This window comes from Leiobunum rupestre, chromosome 11 (assembly GCF_980474605.1).
Source record: "Leiobunum rupestre chromosome 11, qqLeiRupe1.1.hap1, whole genome shotgun sequence".
Taxonomy (NCBI): domain Eukaryota; kingdom Metazoa; phylum Arthropoda; class Arachnida; order Opiliones; family Sclerosomatidae; genus Leiobunum; species Leiobunum rupestre.
Window position 1 is genome coordinate 16,929,218 of NC_143394.1, and position 24,595 is coordinate 16,953,812.

At 34.3% G+C, this 24,595-nt stretch overlaps 1 long non-coding RNA gene across 1 annotated transcript; it reads left to right on the plus strand.

Annotated features, from left to right (window-relative positions):
* The first annotated feature begins 20,840 nt into the window (after positions 1–20,840).
* Positions 20,841–21,682, plus strand: LOC149921858 (uncharacterized). The gene is made up of 2 exons (XR_016477348.1): positions 20,841–20,928; positions 21,040–21,682. It is a non-coding gene; the product is annotated as an uncharacterized LOC149921858 (long non-coding RNA).
* The last annotated feature ends 2,913 nt before the right edge of the window (positions 21,683–24,595 follow it).

Below are 24,595 nucleotides of genomic sequence, written 5' to 3' on the forward strand. Positions count from 1 at the left end.
CTCAACGGGGAAGGAGTTGTTCCCAGTGCCAGAAGCTGGGATCGAACCCGGCTCCTTGTGCTGCGAGGTGAAAGTGCTAACCACTAAACCACCCCAAAGCAGAAATAAGTACATTTTTGGCAAAACCACGCAAACGACCAGTCTTGTTCCGCTCGATGCGTCAAAATACTAATGAAATTAGTTCACTCTGTTTTCGAAATTTAATAAAGCCACGATTTCAAACGATTCCCTCAAAAGTATAATTTCGAATAATTTTCGTATCACGGCTCTTTGTTCGAAGTAGCGATGGTGGGCCATTATTTCCCGGCGCAAAGAGCTCACTAATATCTGCCATAGCCGCCGGATTCTGCCCAAGAAACAATTACAACGAGCGGTTCTCTTTTAAAATTCACGATGCTGTGGGCTTTTGGAGTCGAGTGTAATGGGTGTTGCGGAGGGTGAACGGCGCTAGGGGGCGCTGAATTTCACGGATACCCCAAAAATCGTTCGTGACTGGCAGGGAGCGGCCTTCGTTTTCCCGATCTTTAATTGATTTCGCAAAGGTCAATTAGACGCTTGCCGGATTTGACCTTTTTCGATGGTCATTATGGATTACGTGATCGTATTTCTCCGGGGCCCCGTCACGCGGCGCTGCGAACGGAACTTTTGAAATTGTACTCTATATTGCGTGCCCCATTCAAGGGACGCTTTGAAACTACCACTTTGTAGAGCGATATATTTTGTGAACAGTACTCGAGATTCTGAGAGCTCATACAATATTTATATTCCTTTTTGGTATATTTGTATATTGCAATAATTTGATATTTTTTAAAACGTTATAACAAAAGTTACATAGACATCCAGTTTGAAAATGGTCTTTATTTCGCGGCAAAATATGCCTCCATTAATATTTGCTATTTTGAGAGTAGTGATGATTGAAGTTTGTAATTATATTAATATTATCCGAAACCAATTGATATTTTAAGTTTAATATTTACTCTGTCGCGCAGATTACGATATTTAATTGTTATAATTTTGGTTTACTTCAAAATAATTTCGATAAAAGGCAAAATTACAATTTATTATGATTATCGAGATGCTATATTGTATTTTTATCCGTAATTAGGTGAAAATGAAACATAGTGCACACTACCGTGATATAGTGTTTTTCGTCGTGTCTTGTATCGTAATTCAATTATCAATTTTCAAAGTGTATTTATTTTTGTGGTTAAAAAATAAGATAATTTAGTCTTCTATAAACGCAACAATGGAGTGATGTTTTATGAGAGGTTATCGTATAGGATCGATTTACCTTCAAAAACCTTTGAACGAATAAGCGCCCCCGTGTGAGAACAATCCGAACTGGTTTAAAAAATATCGCGTGTGGTTTTTCCAAAAGATTTGACCAATTATATGAAATAAAACCTCAACGCACTAAAACTCTTAGTTTAGCCCAAACGGTGTTTCTGAATAAATGCATTATACCATGTACGATAGCGTTACCTATTTACACGGAACAAACATTATTTATTAAACTTATTACTACTTTTCTAATGCCTCTAAACAATTACAATGTTATTACCCGTTGAATCACAACAAGATCATTACGTTTTTTAATACTTATTTATGTAATTCATAACTCAAGTATTACTTAAGTAATATAGCAATTTAAACAACATAAATATTTATAAATTTAGAAGGGGTGTCAATTTCAGATTTCCACAAAACAAGCCTACCTGATCAAAGTTGACTTCGCAATAAAGCCCCGTTTTTAAACGAAATCTTGAGACTTAATTTAAGAGTTTTTTTAATGTTTTGTTTATTGTCGTCTCTTTTATTAAGGTATTTTAAATGGATTTAACTGCCTAGCTATGCCTGTATTTGGTAAGAGGGAAGTTTAAGACTGTGTTTGGAGCTTGAACTGCGAGCGAAAATGTCTAGTGGATTTTTAGCAGTTGGGCTTGACCAATCGAAGGGCTTCGGGTTCTTTCTCGTGCGCTTGCCGGCCTGCGCGCGATCGCCCTCGCTTCTTTCAAACATATTCTCCCCGGAAAAGTCGTCTCTCCCTTTCGCCTCGCTTTCGTAAGAAAGCTCCAGCTCCGAACACGGATCAGTGGCGCCATCTATTGCGGATTTTCGCTACTAAATTAGTTTTATCGAGGAAACGTCCAACAAGTGGGGTTTCATTTATTTTGCCCAATTAAGAAAAATTGTTGATTTCGAATTTAACTTAGATTTGACAGAATTTTACTTAAAATTTGACAGAATTTAACTTAGATTTGACAGAATTTAACTTAAAATTTGACAGAATTGAACTTAGATTTGACAGAATTGAACTTAGATTTGACAGAATTTAACTTAAAATTTGACAGAATTGAACTTAGATTTGACAGAATTTAACTTAAAATTTGACAGAATTGAACTTAGATTTGACAGAATTTAACTTAAAATTTGACAGAATTGAACTTAGATTTAACAGATTTTAACTTAAATTTTGGCAGAATTTAACTTAAATTTTGACAGAATTTAACACACATTTTGACAGAATTTAACACACATTTTGACAGAATTTAACTTAAATTTTGACAGAATTTAACTTAAATTTTGACAGAATTTAACTTAAATTTTGACAGAATTTAACTTAAATTTTGACAGAATTTAACTTAAATTTTGACGGAATTTAACTTAAATTTTGACAGAATTTAACTTAAATTTTGACAGAATTTAACACACATTTTGACAGAATTTAACTGAAATTTTGACAGAATTTTACTTAAATTTTTACATAATTTAATTTGAAATATCTTAGATTTTATATATTTTATTTTGAAATAACTTAAATTGGACAGAATTTAACTGAAATTTTGACAGAATTTTACATAAATTTTTACATAATTTAATTTGAAATATCTTAGATTTTATATATTTTATTTTGAAATAACTTAAATTGGACAGAATTTAACTTGAAATAACTTAAATTGTACCGAATTTAACTTGAAATAACTTAAATTGTACCGAATTTAACTTGAAATAACTTAAATTGTACCGAATTTAACTTGAAATAACTTAAATTGTACCGAATTTAACTTGAAACTTAAATTGTACCGAATTTAATTTGAAATAACGAATATGCAATTGAAAAAATTAATCAATTCCAACAAATTGAAAATTAAAAATATATTGGAAGGGATTTCAAAATGTTTTGAGATACAAAACAAGTTTCAAACAGATTTAGGACAATTCAAATATTTTTGAGAATTTGAAACAAATTTCATTCAGACTTGTAAAAAACAGTTTTGCGATTTGAAGAAAATTTTTGTCAGATTGAGTGATTTAGAGCTAAAATAATAAATCTTTAAAAAAAATTAAGCTAATCAAACTATTTTGAGGGTGAAATAATTTGAGAATTGAATCTGATTTTTTTTTGTAATTTTAAAGCTAAATAAAGAATCGATTATTTATAATAAAATATATTTGATAAACTTTATTTCAAACATTTGTTTCAGAACTATTTTTCTTTTTCTTTTCAAATGAAAGCGCTGTTCAAAAATTGTCCTCGGCATTAAGTCAAAACGCAACTTCGTTCTACATAAATAACAATAAACAAAACGAAGTGTGTTTAAACTTTTCGTCGCGCATAAATCGCAATCTCGAGTCCCGCCGAATCTCGGAAAATTACCGATAACACTTTTGGGGCTAGGATGGCAAAGAAGAGTAATACCCCGTAAGAGGTAAAGGGGGACAGAGAGGGAGGCGTTACACGGTACCGCTTTCAAAAACTAAACCCCAAAACACGCATTATACACGGGTATTCGCGGGTTACCTATCCGAGAAAATGCGTCAGGAATCGCGAAAGCGTGTGTGTTATAGCGAGAAAGCAAGGTGAAAAGACGAGATGAGATGGTAGGACTCGCGAAGTGCAAAGTGAAAAGACGAGATGAGATGTGACGAGAGAGGTAACGAAAAACCGTGTTATCGTGTTAGAAACCCCCCTCCCGTTTACCTTTTCTCTCTTATTATATTATTAGATATAAAAATATAGAAGGCGCTGCTAGAGTAATTTTCTCGGGCCCGGCGTTAGAAGGGGGGGGGGGGGCGAACAGAGAGCGCTGAAAGGTTATCCGTGTCTCGAGTTAGAAATATGCGTCTTCAGCGTGCCCTCTCTCCGAAACCCGGTAGCTCAGTTTCATTCCCTTTCTTCTCCTAAGAAGAAGGGAAGGGAGTGCGGTAGGACCGCAGACGACAACATACTTATGAACAGTAGCGGGCTAGTCTTACCTAATGCGACTTCGCTATTCGGGGAAAGGAAAAAACAGGGAAATGCCATCACCGAAGTTCGCGGCCTGGGCGAGATGCGACGACCGCCCCTCCGTTTTCCATCCCGCGCTAGTCACGTGATAAATATGTCCCTCGAGACGAGCGGGACTTTGCTTTTATGAAAGTGCATTAAGCGGACGGTACCGCGGAACCAACGACGAACCACTTCGTCATTAATTTCTAGCGCCCTAATGTTTTTAAGAAACTCTTCCCCCGACCAGCCGCCCACTGATCTACGCTGATGGTTCGCTATCCTGTTTTGCTGCGCGCGGAAGGTTATTGCGGCCAACTATAGCCCCTCTTATCTTAATTCGCCGTCATCTCGATAATATTTCGATTTCTTTTAAGGTTTCAGACCGGTTGACTGTTTAAACGATTATTTATTCGAAGTTTTAGATCACATTCTGACGGAATGGGGTTGATTTTTCGATATTATTGAGATTCCCTGTTTCTAGTTTAATATAAAAAGGGTCACATCATGTAGACCATAGATACAAAAACGCATGAATGTCAACGCAGAATCAGGGTAATTCCACTTTTTAGACGTTGGATAACGTCGCTAAACCATTGGAAGAAACGCTTGTCAGACAATAAGTTAAACTTTCTTCCCTCGACCTGGGTGAATGAGCGATATTTTCTATTGCAGATAAATAGAAGTTCGTGAAAAAATTGTGGGGTTGATGAATTATTGTAATAATTTAATACAAATTAGTTAGTTTTATGATTTGCTCCCGTGCATTAACGATTAAAACTTGTGGAGGTTAACGGTAATAGTTAGTGTAGGGAGCTGTTGGCTCGCTTGGCATGATGGGCTCGCCACCACCTTCCTACGCATTGTAACCCGGCCACCTGAATTAAAGGCTTTAAAAGTCGATTGATGATTATTATTAAAGCAAGCTGACTTATTGTAGTTATTCGAAAGCATCCGTAACCCAACCTAATAAAGTTAAATAACCCTGTAAGAACCATAAGTATATCATAAGGCCCCCTTTAAGTCAGACTTTGAAACTAGCTTTCATGTAGCTTGCATTAACCTCATATTATATATTTGGGTACTCAAGATAGTAGTACAAAAACTATAAAAACTGAATCTGACCTTGAAAACATTTGTTAAGCCCTTTTGATCGTTCCAAGAATTAAAGATCACTATAGAAGTCTACGCATTTTATTTTAAAATTATCGGAAAAAGTCACTAGAATTTTAACCATGTTATACTCTTACTAGAAATCAACTCATATTACAGAAATTATCACTATAAATCTACTCATATTACATAAATAATCACTATAAATCTACTCAAATTACATAAATAATCACTATAAATCTACTCATATTACAGAAATAATCACTATAAATCAACTCATATTACAGAAATAATCACTATAAATTAATCATATTACAGAAATAATCACTAGAAATCTATTCATATTACAGAAATAATCACTAGAAATCTACTCATATTACAGAAATTATCACTATAAAAATATTCATATTAAATAATTAATATCTAGAAATCAACATATGAACATTGTATATCACTAGAAATCGACATTAGAACATTAAAAATCACAAAAAATCTACATTAACACATTAAAAGTAATTAAAAACTAGTAATATTACCTTAAAAATTATTAGAAAACTAGTCACTAAAATTCTGTCCATTTTGTTTTAAAATCAATTGATTTTATTTAACAAATCATAAGTTGTATATGAATTCTATATTAGCTAGTTATATATAACCCAAAACGTATTTAAATAAAGGTCGAAAATACAGAAATCAGTACACAATGCCTCTTCATTATAAAGATCACACTTTGACGCACAAAATCTCCATTTGAGTTGATCCACAAAACGTCTCACTTGTACGTTCTGTGACATTAATGTGTTTTTAATAAAATAAAATAAAAATGTTACATTTATACCGTGTCATAGACCGACCATATGGTTTTTACCACCCATTCCCATAAATCTAAAAGAATCTAATTACATCACTGCCCGTAACAATCCATAACGGTTCTCTTTTGTGAGTTCAGTCCACACGTTGAATTAAAAGAATCGCGAGCCCCGCGATAACCTCTGATCCGATTGTCGAATTTATCTCAATTTTGGAAAAACTTTCGCCCCTATGCGGCCACAATAGAAATAACTTGACCATTATTTTAACAATCGGTTTCCGGCGTCGCGTTTTTTGTGGTTTACCGGATGCTTATGTTGCCGGTTCCTAGTGTCTCCAACGAATTCATCTGATACGTATAAAAAAAAACAATAATTGTAGACAGATTTAGTTTCCCTCATTTTTTCTAGTATTTGGTATAATTTAGACTGTACCCGCCCTCCCGAAGGAACCATTGTCCCCAAACACCATAGCACTGTTGCGTAACATTTCGCAGGCATTGTTGTGGCTATTTATTGACCACTGTATGGACGGCGGTGGACAGGAAGGGTCCCTTTTTTAAACGTCAACCTGGCTTGGGCTTTTTTTACCCGCACTGATAACCTTTGCCATCTATTATTCTTCTGTAAGGAAGAAAGTAACGTTACGCCGGGTTGCTATTGTATTATATTTCATTATTTTTTTTAGAAAATCGACAACGGCGTGGCCGTTTTTAATGTCAACCACAACCGGCAGGTGTCAGGACCGGCGGGACTACGTGCGATATGGACGTAACGTATAGGACAGGACATTTTTTCTAATGGTTTTCCGGCGATTTTTTTTTCGAGATTTAGACTTCGTTTCGTGCTTTGTTTTCGTTTATTAATAAATCAAAGAAACTAAAAGAATATAATTTGTATCTTAATAAATTAATATAATTCCTTCCATTAATGAATTCCGCTATTTAATATTTTATTTCGATATTTTTTGCCTTATTAAATAAAATCCTTAACGAAATAACGTAGGAGGAAATTTATATATTTTTCATTAAGACGGAATTTGATTATAATTAGTTAAAGGAAATTTTACTATAAGTAGTTAAAGGAAATTTTACTATAATTAGTTAAAGGAAATTTTACTATAATTAGTTAAAGGAAATTTTACTATAATTAGTTAAAGGAAATTTTACTATAATTAGTTAAAGGAAATTTTACTATAATTAGTTAAAGGAAATTTAATGTAATTAGTTAAAGGAAATTTTACTATAATTAGTTAAAGGAAATTTTACTATAATTAGTTAAAGGAAATTTTACTATAATTAGTTAAAGGGAATTTAATATAATTAGGTAAAGGGAATTTTATACAATTAGTTAAAGGGAATTTAATATAATTAGTTTAAGCAAATTTTACTATAATTTGTTAAACCAAATTTTACTATAATTAGTTGAAGCAAATTTTACTATAATTAGTTAAAGCAAATTTTACAATAATTAGTTAAAGATAATTTTAATATACATAAAAGTGATGATGGCCTACATAAGCCGAAACTATAGTTTGTCCTTGTAAATACTGATTTTAATATTGTGCAAAATAAAAAACCGTTGTTTTATATTTAAACTTGTAATTTATGCACAAGTAGCCACAACCAATTTTATTACATAAAAGTATTTAATTTATTTAATTTAAATTTATAATTAGTTAACGGAAGTTTTATAATTATTTAAATCCAATTTCAATATATTTAAAAGTATTATTATTCTTTAAAGGGAATTTATGTAAACGGAAATGTTTCAGTTAATTAAATAGTTGAAGAGCGATTGAAATTCATAACATATTATCTCATATTAATTAACTGATATCAATATTTAGAATTTTTTATATTTTTTCCAGATAAGACATGTTAGTTAAGATTAAATATTACGTCCTGTTAATTAAAAAGAAATATTATGTGCTCTGAATTAAAACTAAACTTTTGCAAATATTCCTTCGCAATGTAATTTAACCATTAACTAATACAATTTTACCGTTAATTGATATACTTATACCTTTAACTAATACAATTTTACCGTTAATTGAGGGGTGGCGGAGTGGTTAGCACTTTCGCCTCACAGCAAGAGGAGCCGGGTTCGTTCCTAACTTGTGGCACTGGGTGAAAACTTGGAACAACTCCTTCCGCGTTGAGTTTGCAAGTTCTTTCCCCACTTGTTTAAGGGGTTTTGCCCCCGAGTTCTTCGGTCTCCCCTTCCATAAAAACTTGTCAAGGTTAACGGTAATAGGTAGCGTAGGGAGCTGTTGGCTCGCGTGGCATGAAAGGCTTGCCACCACCCTCCTACGCATTGTAACCCGGCCACCTGAACTTAATTGCTTTAAAAGTCATTCGATGACTTAGGCCTAAGGTGGTGCCTTGGGCATTAGCCTAGATGATGATGATGATTATTATTATAATTATACCTTTAACTAACACAATTTTACCGTTAATTGATATAATTATATCTTTATACACTTAACTAATATAATTATACCTGGAACTTATAATATTTAACTTCGCCTTTAAATAATATTTGACTTTTGGCCTAACTTCTTTATATCCCAACATTTATCTCAACGCTGTAAGTAATCCGAAATTTGTTTCAACCAAATCGTCGATTTAATGAATATTGAATAACTCAAGAATTTAGACAGTAAATTTATCCCAAATCAACCGCTTGTAAATAGCACCGACGAAACTCTTCGAAGCAAATCAGTTTAGAATAAATCCATACATCTAATATAGGCGACGCTTTTTCGCCTCGGTTATATAAAGAAGACGTAATTCATTTTCATTTGCGGTAACGCGGAGACCACGACGACGACGAAAGCATTTTCGTGGTAGCTAGACTTAGTTTAGCTTTTTCGAGTATTCATTTCGCTTAACGGACAAAGTAAGAAAGCATGTTAAATTTGGGTACGATCGCTTTGGGAGTCCCACAATTTTTTTTTGGCCACGGAGATGGGATGGTATGAAAAGTGGTCGTATTTACGCGGCGCCCACCCTTCAGCCCCGTCTTCCGCCCCAGAAGGGGGCGAGGAACCCCCTAATACGCCCTGATGGGGCAAAACCTCCAGCGAAAATATCTCTCCGCTCACTCCAGTCTAGCGGTCGTTATCTGGACTCGTCGGCTTCACTGCTTTACCTTAAAAGGTTTTCGTCCGTTTTTGCGAGGCACTATAAAAAATCTGCGGGGCGTTTTATCCCAAATCTAGGTGAGATATATATTTGAGGGGACACTTCGAATAGTATTTATATCGGCGTTCCAAGATGACTATATTTTATAGAAAAGTACCTACTTCCCTTCGCGAACTTTTATATATCGTTTCTATAAGTTTTATATGAAATATAAAAAGTGCAGCGTGAAGTGAAGTTATATTTGGTTGAAAAATTTGATTTACTGAAAACTTTTGGGCTTATGATTTTATTTTCTATTACGCCTTAAATCCTTATCAATATTTAGTTTTTACACTTTATATAAAGTGCTTATTTTAGTTTTCGAAACCAAGGTATTTATTTATAGGTGCTCTAGAGTAGATTCTAAGGTACGGTAGGACTCACGATTCTTAAAATTAATGCAATTGATTTTTTTTGGATTTAACTTAATCAGGAATATAAATCACTTGATTTTAAATATGTTGATTGAAAGCATATGTATTTAAATTAATTTTAGTAAATGTCACGCATATTTATGTAGCAGTTACAATTCAAGGCAATTTAACTACATTAGGATTTAAGCGAACCAACTTTTGCACCGAGCGAGTATATTTCGTATATATAAATCCAATTTTAATTTTAACGTATACTACACTTTGATCTTAGAAAAACGGTGAAGTAGCTTATTATTAAATTTCAAAAAAACATTTTATACGAAATCTTGAATTTGTACATAATCAAATATTTTACATAGTGTTGTTAATTTTCCGGAAAAATAAAATGCGGAAAAATTCCCAGAACATTTTCTGAATAGTTCTTTTTATAAACTAACTTGGCCTTCTTGTTTAAATGTTGCTCTTACGCCACAGCCTCTTACTTTCACAAGCCTACTAGCGCGCGCTACAGTCGCGAGGAATATAAGTTTTTTTAGCGCGCACGTGCAAATCGCTCGTGCGAAAAATATACTAATAAAGCTGTGTCTTGTGACGTAAGAGCAACATTTTAACAAGCTGGGCAGGACCACTTTTTATTTTATAAAATCAACTATTGCGGAAACTTTTCCGCAAATCGGAAAAATAAAAAATGTTAACATTAATTAAATTTTAAGGATTTTTAATTTTTGTTAACTTTTTTCGATATAAAACGTCTAATAACAATAAACATACTGCAAAACATTAATAGTGTTACATTGTTAATCAGTTTAAAGCTAGTCTAGAGGTTTAGTTATACTTTTAGATTCTAAAAAATTAGGCGAAAATGCCGCTTTATTTAAATTTGCAAACAATATTAGACTTATCATGGAATTAAAACTTTTTATTTTTTTTCGGAAAATACGGAAAATTTTCCGACTTGCAACACTAATTTAACAACATAAATTAACTAGGGATGATTGGCGCTAGTTAAGTTAAAATCAAGTCGTAGCGCTAAGTAACAGACGATTTGTCGACTTACTTCCCACATCCTTAACGCTTTATTAGTCTCGTCGAACTTTCATTTTGACTTGCCCAAACTTGTCCCACAAACACTGGAGGGGGGGGGAAATGGGGGCAATTCGTCTCTTGAAGGTTTTTTATCTTCGGTTTAGCATCCATTTTGTCGGATAAGTTTCGCAGTAACGAGGTTGAACCTTTCTCGTCTTATTAGTGTTAAAAGTTTGGAATTTCCAAATAACGAGTTATTCCTCCTTTAATGCCGCTTAATTTATATTTGCAATCAATATTAGACTAATCATGGAATGAAAATTTTCCGACTTACAACACTAATTTCACAGATGCCTATCTTCACATAAATGTTTTACAAAAAGTATGTTACATAATTAGAAAAAACTTAATAACTGTGATTGAAGTCCGTATGTAAGCCCTAAAAATGAAAGATGTACATTAACAGGCTCGCAATTTACATTGGTACATGACAATATTAAAAATAGCAAATACGCAATGAAAGTACTCTAAGAAAATAAACATTTTTAAGTAAAAAATTTGTCTGAATATGAAAGACGAATAAGATAACGAAAGAATTGGGGCCACAAACGTCCTTTAAAACATTTCTAGCATCGTTACTGATGCGACAGTTCTAAAAATTTACCACCTGTTCTACTTCGCCTAACCATATTTAATAATTTAATTAGTGTTGTAAGTCGGAAAAGTCTCTGTATTTTTCCGAAAAAAAATAAAAAAGTGTTAATTCCATGATTAGTCTAATATATTTATTGCAAATTTCAATAAAGCGGCATTTTCGCCTAATCGTTTCGAATCTAAAAGTAAAACTAAACCTCTAGACTAGTTTAAACTGATTAACAATGTAACAGTATATTTACTGATATTACACATTTTATATCGATAAAAAGGTAAAAACATTAAAAACCCTTCAAATGTAATTTATGTTTAAATTTTTTATTTTTCCGCAAAACATATTTATACTCGTACGATATATATATTTTTTTAAATCTCACGAAATTAACGTAGAATACCAAAATTTCAAATCTTTGGTGGTATGAAGCCGTGGTGAAATTAAATATTTCTTCCGACTTTACTCTTAAGGTTAAGTAAATAATTTCACTTATATAGCATCGTCCGTATACGAACAGATGTGCACCCCAGTACAGCGAACTCTGCACAATCTTAATGCATCTGGCAATAACTTTATATTAGTTCTGCCGTTGCATTATATATATTGGTAGCCTTCCAATAAGCGCGCTTGTCTCTCTGGCGAAAGTAGCGGCAGCCCTTCTGTAACGGTGCTCTCTTTATTAATATATATACGATCCGAGGCATAAATCTAGTCCGAGATTGATAGTGGAGATGGTACAGATCATCTCGGAGAGCGGCGAATGATAAGCCAGCCGGATTTGCCGAAGCATCGAGGGGGCCTCAACTCTGATTTTTGGCCCGACCGAGTCACCCCTCAATTTCGGGCCCGTCTTGACCGGAAGGCGCGGAGATTCCGATAGCCGGATATGCCCTCGCCAAATGCGGGGTGGGGTGCCCGGGGCCAAGGTGACGAAAGCTGGGGGTCCCTATTTGAAAGGGAAATTTGGGGTCCCCTTAATCGATCTACGAAACCCCTGATTTATGGAATCCGCATTATCCCTTAATATTCGATATTTAATGACGCTGGATTTTGACGCGTTCTATTTTGTACCGCCATCTATCGGTTTAATCAATCGTTACGGCGCGTTTACGGATTTCGCGAATCACCCTAGGTGGCGCTTAATCTTTACTCGAACCTAATCAAACTGGCAGAGAATTTGATTTAATGATTGAAGCCTAATAGCTCCGGATGATCGTATTCAAATTGTTCGCTTCCGATAGAATTGCCTTTCTCGCTTTAAGCGGTCCGCCCGTAATAGCGTTCCAATTCGCGGGTATTCTAATCGTATTCAACTTACGCCCCTCCGAGTCTAGTTTTGATTGTATTCGATAATTCACAGAATTATTTCTTTATACTTACGAGGAGACTACCCGAGGTGATAATCACTTGACACTAAGTGGGTACGTAGACCTTATGGTAACAAAAAATTTAACCAAGGGAAAAGTTGCAATGGGCATTAGTTTTGCCATGGCAACCGAAAATGTTTTTGACAACACAGTATGTATATTTTCCCATTGAAAATTACATGGGAATCTGAGCACTAAAAAATAATAATAATAATAATAATTAAAATTATCAATTTTGATAAAATTCAAACCACTAAATTCTATTTTATTAATTATTACCGTCGATTTGGCGATTCATTGGTAAATACAACTTTTTATTTTTATATTTCGCTTTTCTCCATTTTTACCGATTCTGATCAAATTTGATCAAATTGACCAAAATTCATCAAAATATCATAAAATTAATTTCATTTGTCAATTTTGATCTATGTTTTTGGTTTTGAAAATTTTCACAGGGTAGAAGCGCTCAGATTCCCATGTTATTTTCAATGAGAAAATATACGTACTGTGTTGTCAAAAACATTTTCGGTTGCCATGGCGAAACTAATGTCCATTGCAACTTTTCCCTTATTGAAATTTCATGTTACCATAAGGTCTACATACCCACCTAGTTTCAACCAAATCGGTGATTATCACCTCGGGTAGTCTCCTCGTTAGGGAAAATGACTATTTTTAGGTTTTCTACCAATCATGTCTTTATTGAACTTTCATCTACATTTGAAGAAAACATTTCACATTTTACTGCATTTTTTTAAAAACTCTATCCGCTACATTGTGTTTTTTGTCACCTTTGACAATCTCAAATATTAAAAAAAAGTTAATATCGACTGTAGAAAATGTGATATTTCAATATTTGAATAATTTAGAATATTTTCGACTGCCATTTGCTAAATTCAAAATATCCACAAACATGACCAAGCTTCAAAACTTTTTTCGTCGATTCGAAGATATGTTTAATGGAATAAAAACTGAGTGGTCAAACGTACGATATTTAGAGTACACGTTGATAATTTCGAATAAATTTCCTACGATAATTTCAATTAGTCGATAATTCGTCCTGAGCGTACAATAACTATCAAATTTACAGGAAAACCGTTTAGAACTGTTACTTTCAATATTATTATTTGGTTGGAGTAAATATTTTTTGCGTTTTTGAAAATTTGAATACTCATAAACATAAATATTTAACAACAATATTATTACTAACTTTTGGGCATATAACAATTGTTTTTTTTCTGAAAACGATAACTTTAATAATCAATAATAATTAGCTAGGCTAATACCCAAGGCACCACCTTAGGCCTAAGTCATCAAGCTACTTTTAAAGCCTTAAATTCAGGTGGCCTAGTTACAATGCGTAGGAGGGTGGTGGATAGCCCTTCATGCCACGCGAGTCAACAGCTCCCTACACTAACTATTACCGTTAACCTTAACAAGTTTTTATGGAACGGAAACTGAAGATCTCGGGGAATTACCCCTTAAACCAGCGGGGAGAGATCTTGCAAACTCAACGCGGAAGGAGTTGTTCCGAGTTTTCACCCAGTGCTACAAACTGGGATCGAACCCGGCTCCTCTGGATGCACTCTACCACCTCACCTGTCTCGGTACGGTAATTTGATTTTCAGGACCTGGAAACGCTTCTTTCTTAAAAGGATAAGATAACACAATCTATGGTTAAAGGGAATAGAACCTCCAACGCGTTCTTTATGGAAGACCCCATTAATTTCCTTAATTCCCTTCACAATCAGCGATTATCAGCGCCGCAAGTGTGAAGAGCCATGGGAGGCAGCGGACAATATTGGAACCCTCGGAGGGTGACAGAAATACCAGAAGTTATATTCCCTTTAAATGTGTTACCCACATCCGTTAGTCCCTTACGAAATGTTTTGATAATATTTAATCCCAAAAATATGTCCAAAATTAGGCAGATCGAAATTCCACTTTGATTGAAAATTACAATCCAAAATGTGTTACATATGACAATAAAAACATTTGATACAAACAGAATTAGTCTGGATTTTCACATTGAATCGTGCTGTTTTCAGAAAGGCTTTAGCTAAGTGGTCCAAACAACCAACTTAGCGGCGCTCTGGTTTTTGCGTCTCAGATTGATACCCGCAGCCAACAAAATCGGGAATATGTGGAAATCGCCAGGCGCGAGCGACACCTGTCACGTGACTGACGGACGCGCAGACGCGTTGAGACCCGTCCCTTTTTTTATCTTTTAAAGCTTCCGCCCCCTTCTTTGCCTTCCCGCTCTGTAGAGCTTAGCGTGGCGTATCTGTTCTTGGAGGTTTTTGAGGTATAAAGAATACGAAGGGAATCTTTGGATTTGTTTGAACAAAGCCCTGGCCGTCGGAGGCTTAAGGGCCCTGATACGATGTGAGCATTTTGGTGCCCGAGGGCAGAAATTAGTTGGGTCGCCACCCGCTCCCTACACTCATATATCACGTCTTGCACCCCTTTCGGACCACGGAGATGGCCTATTTCAGGGTTTGGTCGAAAAAATTAACGGGATCTAGCTTATATTATCCTAATGAATTAGCATATTTTACTAAATAATCGAATAAAAAGGCCAATATTGTAAATTTCAGTCGAAGGTTATTCCATATTTATATTTTACTTTTCCTAACTGTACCTTTTGCCATATCCATCGCCATTCCTTTGTCATTGCTGTTATTTCGTTCTTATTTTTGTGTAACTTTCATGGTATTCTATATTATCTCCATTCCCTACTAAAGCAGGGCGCAATAAGTGTAAACTTTCTTTTCCTGTTTAATAAACTTTATAATTATATCGATTTCCACAATTTTCTGTAATTTCCAGGAATTCCACTGATTTCTCTTAATATGTCCGTAATTATTCTGTGATTTCCATTATTTTCGAAAACGTTTCCGAGTTTTGAAATCCATTTCTAACAACATTTATATGATTTTCTTTAATTTCTGAAAATGATTCACGGATTTCCAATATAGTAAAGTGATTTTTGAACGAATTGTTCACCTGGAAACAGAAGTCACTGTAACCTAAAAAATGACGTGATGTTTCCATAAATAAAGCTTAATTTCCAAGAATTTATTGGACTTTTTTATTTTTCCTAGTATTATATGGTTTCAAATTTGGAATCAACAACCAATTGCCTGATGTCGGATCCTGCTAGAAAAATATCTTTGATATTAACTTCAAAATTTGACCACATCTTGATCTTTGGTCTTTGAGCTTACACGTGCATTACCCAAATCTCTATCTACAACCACAGGAATCCATACCTGTACTTGGAATGCTTATCCTGCCGTATCGCGTATAGTAAGATCACTCTGACGGCTTTGGTCCCACCTACGAGAGAAAAAGTCCCCTCTGCGCGCGCTCCCCTCTCACGTTGTTGTTTTTCAAGTTAACATAGTGACGTCAAAAAAAAAACCATCAACGACATCGAGATGAAAATCTGAGTATAGAGGTATGGATTCCTGACAACCAGAAATCTGAGCAAAAATCAGTTCCAAAATTTCTAAATCAACCTAAAAAACCGGAAACCAACAAGAAAATCGTACACTTAATTTTAAAATGAGTTTCTGATTTCTGAAATCACTTTGAGATTCAAAATCCCGCGCGCCAAATTGACAAATGTCCGACCACTCGTATCTAACACGATAAAACTCAAGGAATATTCAAAATATTTCATCCCGTTCTCACGTACAAGACGAAGTTCAAATTAAACCAACAAGCTGCTAGACCCCAAAAACATCCGTATCTATTCCAAGGCCCGATTTATCGCATCCGATCACTTTCGGGGGTCCCGAGCAGGGCCAGGGAGAGACTGACTCGATAATATGGCCTGCGGGATTTCGTGATACTTTAATCCAATCCCGATTTTTTTATTCATCCTTTTTTCCCCCACTCTTCAATCCGGCAACGGAATAGCGACTAGTAGCACCCCTATCGGAACTTTGTCGAATTACCGTGAAGGGAAGACCTCGGGGTGGTATGTAGAAGCTTAGGCGGAGGCGAGGGCAACGAGTTCATCCGTCAATGTCAGGGGGCATTTCAGCCAGTGTCTAGCTCAATCTCGCGGTGCCACGCCGCGCCGCTATCTTTGAAAATGTGCCGGGCCTCCTCAACCCCAATTTCTTCTTCTCCTTTTCGTATCACAGCGCCGCGTACAGACAGATTTTGGAAGTGGGTGACGCGTAAAAACAAATTGGATGGACTCGAAAAAAACTTCTGCATTAGCGAATGGCATTAGTAGCCGAGGTTTTTTCTAACGTTACGATAGGGGGGAATTCATCGGTTAAATGTTTGACTATCTTCAACCTAACACCGGTTATTTTGGGGGTTTTTTTGCGGCCAGTTAAAGGACCTAAGAATTGTTTCAATTTCGAAAAATGGCCAAAATGTTATTGGTCGTATCTGCTATCACGAGATATGGTAAAGAAAGGGCTAGTCAAATTTCGGGTCGAATTGATCAAATGATTTTGTTCTCCTTTAAGGGTTCTTTATATCAGAAGTACATAATATAGTTCTTCGGAGATAAGTATTAGTCTTTTTCAATGTTATTCGCGTTAAACATGTACCTAATAATAATAATAAGCTATTACAGATGTAAAATATGATTTATAAATAAGTAAATGTCTTTAGGAAGTTTAGTTTTTACATTTTAAATCCTCGGACTGTCAGCACATTCGCCCTTTGACACGAAATTTGCGCCTATTGAAAATGTATTCGAGCCTGTGAAAGTACATGTTTCTCGTACCTGTAAATGTGTTATGATTACAGTAGTCGGCTGTTTGCTAAATTTCAATTCTGCTAAAAATTTAGGAAAACGATCCATACCTATACTTGCAATTAAAAGTAATTTAGATGTGATCTAATTTTCAAACTTTCCTTTCAAGGTTATAAAAATTGGGTATGTTTTCTATTTATATTTTTTGGTTTTGTGATCGTATTTTGAATACAAATTTCGAATTACGCTAAGTAACTTTACAAATTTTGGGGGGGAAACTCCTATAGCAGCAACCATAGATACATGCAATTTTTTGTTATTGAGAGTGAAGTCTTAATCCTTAAAACTTTAATCATTTAATGTTTATACAGCAACAGATATCAATTTGATTTTAGTCATACATAATTAAGGTTTAAAAATGATTAATTACCAAGAATAATTAGAAAAAAAATCGCAATTTCCTAGTTACTAATGCAAATTTATTTTCAAAATATTCATAAATTAATAACCAATTTCAATAAGTTATTATAATCGTCGACGGCAGGTGTCGTATTTGGCCAGCGTTATAAATCCCGGAACTGTAATATTAAATTAATGATTTAACCTTTACAAAGAAAATATATTTAATCAGAAAACCTTTACTCACCTTTTTCCTCGCTAATAACCCCACAGTCTTAAAGAAAATTGTTGCCTTATTTTAAGCCCCTATATTTTTTTCTCCTAGCTTTAGTGTACGGACACGTTAACAGGGGTTATGTCTAATAAGTAATTCCAGTCACTGAGGCTAAGAATGTATATATTTCTACTTAGGGAGAATGACCATATTGATAATACACTTTATTTCCAATCCCTTCATGCCCTAACAGTAAGCTCCTCCCCCTTAAAAAATAAAGTCAGTCCAGTTTTTCATTGGTTCCCTAAAGCCGACGCGTTTACTTCACCCTTTCTCGTACCTGGTGGAAAATTCGACCAGGGCGTCCGCGAACGGTCTCAATTTACAATTGTTAGTCATTCTCCCCACAGTATAAATAAATGCGTGGAAGGTTTTTTCTAACTAAATGAAAGACTGGGAATGGTGCACTTTTCCATCAAATTCGCAATTATCTTTGCTATAACGCGGTTGCTTTAAACAGTGACGTACTACCGCCAAAATAAGCGAGTCTGTCTGCTACCAATAGCCTGAGAAAAAATCGACGCTTGGTGGCGCCCCGAGCGCTTCGTGCGGAAAGCGCTCGACGTTTCTTAGTTTTTCACCCGCTTCGGAGTCGGAGGGAAAAAATTGGAATGTATTCGTTTTCAGGATCCGGCTCGCCCGGCTAATTCTAACAAAAATAACATTGCTGAGAATTTTACTATATGCGTCAGGTACGAAATAGTTTGGATAAAATATGAAATTTTTGTTTAATTTTAAAGATAATTGAGAGATTAAAATTGTAGAATGAAACGTGTACTTAGGACCTGTTTACTGAACCTAATTTACAGACCTTTTCTTTGGTAAAAGGAAATTTATTTAGGTATTTACATATAAAATAATATCATTTTTTATTACATTACAATATAATATCTCTTTTATATTATATAAAAATTGTTATTTATTATTATATTATATTTCATTACATTACTTTTACATTACTTTAGTTTACATTACTTTAGTTTACATTACATTACATTACAATACTTTACTTTAGTTTACATTACATTACATTACTTTACTTTAATTTACATTCTATTACATTTACATTATATTATATTTACATTACATTTTTATTACATCACATTACATTTGCATTACATTACTTTACATTACTTTACATTACATTACATTAAATAAAATGCATTTGCATTACATTACTTTACTTTACATTACTTTACTTTACATTACGTTACTTTACATTACTTGACTTTACATTACTTTACTTTACTTTACATTACATTACTTTACTTTACAATACTTTACTTTACTTTACAATACTTTACTTTACTTTACAATACTTTACATTACATTAACAATACTTTACGTTAACATTACATTACATTATGTTATTGATTTATTTAAAGAATGAAGAATAAGGTCTTAAGAGGAGCAAAATGAACTAATTAACATAGAAAAGCATAAATTGCTCGAAAATGTAATATGTTTTGATGAAGAACCACAGTCCGAACGCCAACTTTTAAAAATAAGTTTTAATTAAACGTTTTTAAAACTTCAGTCGTGTAATATCGTGTCTCCGCTTAAAATAATAAAATTTAATTCCTAGTACTGACTTTGACCAAGCGCCCAAACACAAATTACCAATTATACTTTCTGATTATGCTCAACCTATGTTTATCGTTGCTCTCAATCCTCCCCACGCTCTACCAGTAAACGCCTTAAAATTATGTTTTGTGGGAAAATGCGACAAGGATGTAATTACAACACCGATAAAGACGTAATTTTTACGTATGTTGAACATCTATGTTCAATAACTGTGAATAAGTGTGTCATAAATTCAGTAAGAGGCGAATTTCGACAAGGGATAAAATTTATTATTCTTAATGTTGTCCTATTAAGAGTGGAACTTTGCTTAAGCTACTATAAAAAATTATTAAAAATTAAAAATTAGGAAAATTTAAAGAATTTAATGAACAAATTTAAATTACTTTGAATTTCGCATATATTTCAATTATATTAAATTATGGTTGGTAAGTATGTAATAATAATAAAAATCAGCTAGGCTAATACCAGAGAGGGTAAAGTCGCTTCGCTACTGAGAGGCGTCTCTTCCTATTCCCGCAATGTTAAAATTTCGTTACCAGTTTTTGACGCACGCGCGAATAGAAGAAATTACAAATGAAGTTCAGGATCCCACTACCAGGATGCTACAGGGTGTCGTTAGTTAAATTTTTTTAGAAGATTTTTGTTACATCCGCAATATGGCACCGATTCTTTTCTTATTTCTGATACTAAAAAATTTAAATAAAATGTGAAATGGTTGTTTCATGTGAATTTATGACGCAAGTAAGTACAACTAATTATTTTTAAATATTATATTTGAATATTGAAGTGTCAATTCTTTTTAACAGCCTAAAATAATGGGAAACATAAATAGCCAAGGCCTAACAACAATAACAATAGAAATTAATATATTGGAAATGAAATAAGATCAAATAACTTAATGAAAATAAATAAGAAATAAATATATAAGATAAAGCTTCGAAGTAGTTCAAAAAAGACGAATATGAGGTATGAGTTTAGTGCTGTATCTTCATCAATTTCCTGTCCAGTCTTTTCTGTGTCTTTTTGTAATCATGATCGAGATCTTGTTTTTTCAGGGCACTATGCATGCAAAACTCAACGAAGAAACTTATCATGTTTTGAAATACAGTCGGACATGTTGAATCTATTGATGCTTGAAACCAAGTCTTGTCAATTCGACGTGTAATAAATTTTTCCATACGCTCTTTGACATTTGGCATGTGAGATAGTAGTTTAAAGCTATAGTATCAAATACCTCATTTGTTTCTGTAATAAACTTTAAAAAATTGTCAGTAGGTACTATAAGGCTACCAAAAGAAGAGTTCTTTGTTGTTTTGAAAAACTTGAAGAAGGAGAGCACATTTGTAGGATCAATAATTGGATTGTTCTTTTTGAGTTGGCTGAGGCAAGAGGAGCATTGGTGGTTGGAAAAACAGCGATGGATTAGATATCCTGATATATAGCTAAGGACATTTTGTTTAAGTAGATTTGGACTCTCAATTGAATTGCATATGCTCTGTTCGAATGTGTTTAGAAGATGATGACAATTGCGTGTTTAAATCTAAAGTTCTTTTACCATTGTGATTAACAACTAAAGTAATGTAATTTATTAAAATTATTTGTTATTGAGATAGACAGTTTCAAATTTCAATTACCATTTTCTGAATTTTCGCATGAAATACTGCTGGACAAAGTGTAATTATGTTCATCTAGAACATTCAATGTGTTTTCCTCTGAAATTGGTTGTGATGCGTTTGTGACCAACGCGCTTTCTTCCAACCCATGTTCATATGTCGCGTATGGATATGCTATACATTTTAGTATATTAATTGTCAGTAAATTTTTTAAACCACATTAAGAACCCTTAGATGTTTTTCTTTATACTTCACTAACTGTACTGGAAAATGAGTAGTGTTAATAAAATATTGTTGGCACAGCTGATGGTATTAGACTATTTTTAGTTTTAATATTCATAAAACTCGTCAGTGAAATGATTAGAGCAAAACCTATGGTTAAAGTGTAGGTATTCCGTTGTTTTATTTGTCAGATTCTCGTTTTTTACATTATCCAACTATGATAGGGAACTGAAATTTCAATAAGAAAGTTAAAGTAAAAATAAACCTATGTAAAAAACGCGTATTCACCGTTCTTTTTCCCTTGGAAACTTGAAAAATGATAATCGAGAATTCTTATTTTTCGTATTAGAACAATTTACGGCGGAACACAATGGTCCAGGCATATTTAAAACATTTAAAAACTACTTAAAATGTAAATTAAAAACGAATCAATTTTTGCGTCGTACTAAACTGAATATTGAATCGCGCGCTAGGACTTCCGGATACGCTTGCAGCGCCATCAAACGTTCGGATCCTATGGGCATTTTCGCCGAAAAAAATAAATACGGATTTTTGAACGAGAGACGCCTCTCAGTAGCGAAGCGACTTTACCCTCTCTGCTAATACCTTAGTCCCAAGTCATCTAACGACTTTTAATTCAGGAGGCCGGGTTACAATGCGTAGGAGGGTGGTGGCAAGCCCAGCATGCCACGTGAGCCAACAGTGCCCTACACTTACTACTACCGTTAACCTCTACAAGTTGTTATGTAAATGGGAAACCGAAGTACTCAGGGAAAACCCTTTCAACCAGTGGGAGAGAACTTGCAAACTCTACGCAGATGAAGTTGTTCCGAGTTTTCACCCAGTGCGACAAGCTGGGATCGAACCCGTATCCTTTTGGGGCGAGGCGAAAGTGGTAAACACTCTGCAGTGAAAATGCAATGTAACACTGGTGGTAAATTTTAAACCATGACGCGGTGTACTCATAAGCGGTTTGTCGAGAAATTCGCTGTCTTTGAAAAGTGTCTCGAACCTTCGCAGCTACATGTTGCATTTTATTCTTTTTTTCATCCTACCTTTACATTTTTCACAAAAATTATAGTTGGGGTATTTTAAACAAAATTATTTGGCAACACTGATTTATATTTTAACATTTTGATAAACGTTTCTCCTGGCCGAAACATCAGTGGTGTAGTCCTAAAATAAAAAGACCCGGGGCGCTACCTGGTTACGCCCAACTTCGATTTCGCCCGTAACCGAATTTGATTGTACCGGCTGCTATAAATGTAGGTCCAACTTCGATTTTTAGTTTGATCGAAGTTGACCGTACCTAGGTAACGATTTGAAATTGTTATGGTATTTTTCTGCGGGCAAAATTTATCATAAATTCACACACCCTTTATTCGAGAAAAATGATTTACGAAATAGAAGCAAGGTGCGCCCTGGAAAGTGGAAAAAAGAGGCAGGGCGCGCCCTGGCAAAATGGAAAAACCAAGGCGGGGCGGGGCCCTGCCTTTGAAAAAAGCACCGGGGCGACGCCCTGCCCCGCCCTGGCCCGACTACAAATAAATATATTTTTGGTTGTAGACAGACATCAAAAGTGAGTCCACAACACTACGAAATTTGTAAGATGGCCGAAGCAGATAGCAATTGACGCCGAAACGTATCCTAGCTATATTACAGTCCTCGAGAGCTATTATCACTCTTTATTCGCCTACACGATTCCAATACCAAATTTAATTCTGCGTTTGGAGCAAAGATTGCCTCATAACTTTAATAAAACCTGTCATTATGTGACCGTGCGCGCCCCTATCACACCTATCACACCTTTTGCTCTTCTCGAGTCGCTGTTTCCAGCTTTTCATCCATTTAGTTAACCACGCTTGCCTTACAGCGAACACGTTATAAGTCGCATTTTGGCATTTCTGAGATGTTGATAAAAATGCTTGAAATATATTGTCAATTTAATAACAATCTCTTTTATAACCCTTTCATTTTCTAAACTAGTATATATATTTAATAGTGGTCGTACTAAAACATGTTTCACAACTGTTGAAACTACACTTTGATCTTAGATAAACGATAAAGCATATGTTTATTAAATTTCGATCAAAAATTATTCTAAACAAATTTCTTTATTTTTTACAAAAAATATTTTAGAAATGCCTATCTTCAAGTAAAAGTTTGTATTTAAGTTTTTCAAAATCAGTTTCATAATTGTATCAAAAACTATGCAAACAAGATGGATAACACAATTGATGTATTGCTAAACCTTTAGCACACAAAAACACAAAAAGATTTGGAATCTACTGGTATACACATAGGTATTTTCTTAATTTTACCTAAAATAGTTTTAAAAAATTTAAATTTCTATAATTTTTAAATCGTTACTTCGAATTTGAGTGTTTTAAATAAAAGTGGCTATCTTGAAATTCCTTAAAATCAAGAACATCGATAGCATTTATTTTTACGAATCTTGCCAGATGATGTGAGATATATTAATTATAACCGGTTTGAAAATAGCGAAAGTTTAAAAGAATTCTTACCAACTTTGACGCGACACTCGAATTTACCCAAATTTTGAAAAAAGATGTATGGTTTCGACTTAGGACTTTTTTGCAATAATCTTTACATATTTTTTACTTAACAATTTGGGGGAAAGAGGGGGGGATGAAATTCATATTTTTTTCGTCTTTTGGCTATAATCATTTTATCTTCCGCTTGCTTTTCTCTAAATTAAAGTGCTTATAAACGGCGGAGCACGACCTGGCATTTCGTTTGACCTCGGAGGCCCGGCTTTTCTCACCTTTTTTTTCCTCCAGAAACTACTAGGCATATTTTTCACTTACGAATAAATGTAAGAGAACCTTCTCATTTTAAACTTAATTAGAAACAGCCTTATCAGACACGATTTCCTTTGTGTCCGTCTATAAACGAATTGCTAATTCCATTTGCAAGTGGAATGTTTATGTGGATAAAATTGTTGACGGTTCAAATTTTATTCGATAAATATT